This window comes from Saccostrea echinata, unplaced genomic scaffold (assembly GCF_033153115.1).
Source record: "Saccostrea echinata isolate AGI-Se365-2 ecotype Australia unplaced genomic scaffold, CSIRO_AGI_Sech_v1 ptg000029l, whole genome shotgun sequence".
NCBI lineage: Eukaryota > Metazoa > Mollusca > Bivalvia > Ostreida > Ostreidae > Saccostrea > Saccostrea echinata.
The window spans coordinates 34,654,776-34,658,146 of NW_026889778.1; the positions used below are offsets into that span (position 1 = coordinate 34,654,776).

The 3,371-nt window shown below is 31.4% G+C and overlaps 1 pseudogene; it reads right to left on the reverse strand.

Annotated features, from left to right (window-relative positions):
- Positions 1-1,493: 1,493 nt before the first annotated feature.
- Positions 1,494-2,598, reverse strand: LOC133194257 (carbohydrate sulfotransferase 8-like; annotated as a pseudogene).
- Between the last annotated feature and the right edge of the window lie 773 nt (positions 2,599-3,371).

A 3,371-nucleotide genomic window follows, 5' to 3' on the forward strand; every position in this document is an offset into this window, starting at 1 on the left:
ATGCTAGAAAATGTCAGTGATAAAACACTCTAATAATCAAATTTCAAAGGACCACTAGCTACGTGTGATAAAATATTAGGTGGCATCCACCTGAATGGATCCACGGGTCGGCATTTTATACCACAAATCCAAAGTTTTTAAATTGCTTCTTATTATCGAATCCATTGGCCTTTCGTGATTATAGTACACGTAGGCACAGTTATGATGACCCTGCACCGTATGTTTACAAATTACCCCTTGAGCACAACATGTAATCATCGATAGTTTAGTTCCTTCTGACTACGTAGTACTTGGATTTTTTTGATAACACAAATACTCTTTCGTCGAATTTATTGATTTATGCAGCTATTTCTACGTATTTATGTACATTATAGAGAACAAACAACAAAATAAACATGTTAAAGATTGATTATCATAGTACATATTATACGCAGGCCATGTATAGTGTATGAATAAGTCTTCTTTTTAATTTTTTCCAAAACTGGTGCTCAAATTAAAGAAAAATAGTTGTTAAAAATATGTATTTATTTCTTTATCTCTTTTCGTCTTCAAAGGTCTTTCAAAATGCTCTCTGAAATGCTATTGCAGAAACAGAGTGTTTCGATATCTATTACAATTTACGCCCCCAAAATTGCATAAATGATGGTGGCTACTTAATACCCTTACGTAAACATATATCTAAAGATCTATTAATTGTCAGTTTTGCACCGATTACAGTTCGAGGAACTAAAAAACATTCTTGTTCACTTCTTGGATTAAGGTTACTTCAAACTATATAGAAGATATATATTTTCAAATATATTTTCTTTCAACAAGTATCTAAATATTCCGATCGTGATTGAGAGTGCATTTCCCTTTGTTTTATAAATTCTTACATATTCAATTACTTCTCTCATACTGTCTTCACTTTTATGAAAACAAAATTCTTTCCTGATTTATTCTCATCAATCTTAACAAGCAAATACAGCCATTCTTTAAAGTTTTAAACATGTAATTTCAAGAATTTACCTTAAAAGTCAAAAAAAATTCTAGATCTTTCATCATTTTTAGATGAGTTACCCCCCCCCCCCCCAAAAAAAAAATAATTAACTTCTTGTGAGAAATGATAAAAGTATCTAAAGGAAACATAATGACAGACAATTCTGTTATGTTCAAAACAGACAAAAGAGATATAAAAAGAGCTTAATTTCTCAAATTTTGAATGACCTTGACCTTTCACCTTGAAAAAAATTTCAAGATCTGAGGTCAAAGAATCTAATGCAGTTGGTTCCATGTCTGTACGACTTATCGTTTTGAAAATTTTTCATTATTTGTAAACTTCATAATATAATATAATAAAATAAAGAAAAGTATTGTTCTCTTGGGTTATTTGAACTTTATACATTTATTTCAAACACTGTGCCTGCTAGACCTCATGTTTTTTTTTTCTTTTCATTTATCTCTCTTTAATCAAAGTGGCTGAAATTATTAAAAACACTCCCCTACATACTGAACTAGTATTTGTCATTAAAAATGTCGAAGTATTTAAGTTCGTTTGAAAATGACGCGGTTAAATTTTTTATAAAGCGCAGGTTTGTTCGGTAGTCGAATAGTTCAAAATCAAGGCGATAAAGTTCTGTATATTCCTTTACAATATCTGTAGGTATTTGGCTAAAAGCCTCCAGTTTTGCTTCTATTCTCTGCTCTTTTAATTTTGTGCGGTTTTGTATAGATTGGATAATACTAGTAATTTTATCAACCACTTCTGATTTTGAGACGTTTTTTGCTCCTTCTGAGGTGAACGGCATCTTGACTTCTATAGGCATTATTCCTCGAATCTGGAGATCTCGCCAGAATCGTAAAAGTGATTTATGGAATGGTTCACATAATTCTGTTTTTTTTTCTAAAGTAGAAGAGTCGTGTCAGCTGATTTTTAGCTATATTCAAATCAGATTCCTTTTCAAAGTCTTCAAATGAAATCGCAACATCAAAAGCTGAATGAAAAGAATCCAGTAAAAATGTCACATCTTCTCGAAATGTTTCCATTTTCCCGATAAAATCATAATTGATATTACATGGAAAGCAATGTTCATACATAGGGAAAAAATGTCTGTCACGATATTTTAATGATGTTTGAGAGATGATCAGGTATTTCATGAATTCTGGAAATGTGATGTCGTGACCACATCTCAGTGATAATTCACTAGCATTTAATCCTCTGACCATTCGCACAACATGGCGTCCGGTTATCCTCCAATAAACCGGATTAGGTGCGAACAGTTTGTCTACATATCCAGAGAGGGCTCGCCCATATGGCTCTCGAACAAACATAAACTTTGATGATTTTGCCAGACAATCAATGAAATCCGCTGATCTATTATGAAGAATACTTCTACCTGGCAAAACGCGGTGTTCCAATCCGGCAAATAATCTTTTCATTGTTTTGCGAAGGAAAGTAGATCCCACCTTCTGTATTCGACAATACAAGAACCCAAAGGGGTCATACAATACTATGTTACCATTCAATTTGTTGAGGAATAATCTGGAGGTGTGGTTTGTCTGAAATCGATTGCAGCTGTTTCTAAGTGTGTCTCTGCGTTGCTTCTGGACAAAATTCATTTCGGATTGAAATATCTGAAAAGATCAATGAACGGAAGAAACAAATTTAAAAACAAAAGGAAATAAAACATAAACAATAACTGCTATTAATATTTTCAATGAAATATTAACTGGTATAGTGTATGTACAGGTTGAGACCATTATTTCAACATTTTCCCACCTATATACCCGGTGACAGCACGGTTTTGACAGAGAAATGCTTCAAAGACAAACTTGTTGTCTTCAGACCTAGTGAATATTATGCATCGAAAGATATAGTCAAATTTTACATCTAATTTTCTGGGAATGGGTGTTGATTATTTCCATTAAAAAACACGTCAGAAGATTACTAAAGGGTCAAATATAAAACTTGATTTGCAACAATGTTAAAAATTATTATCTACGGGGTACTAGATGTGTGTTATATCTGTATTTTGAAGCTTTGGAATAATTTTTTCTTTCTACTCTCTACTCTTGGGTAAATAACTGAAATGTGTTGCATACAAAGTATTTAATTTGTTTAACTGTTGAAATAGTACAATGGGCTATTGAAGCTTAGACATTTTTACTCATCAGTTCCACACTTGTATATCTTCAGAATGTGTGTAAATCTTTTTGAGTTTTGAAAATACTGTATATTTTAATATTAATTTAATATAATTATTTTAATTATTCAATTTATAAATGTTTTTATTAGATTTATTGTCGACACTTCTGAATAATTGAAAAAAATCGTCATCAACAGTATTATTTAAAAAAAAACATAAGATAAAATAATTAAACCAATTTTAATG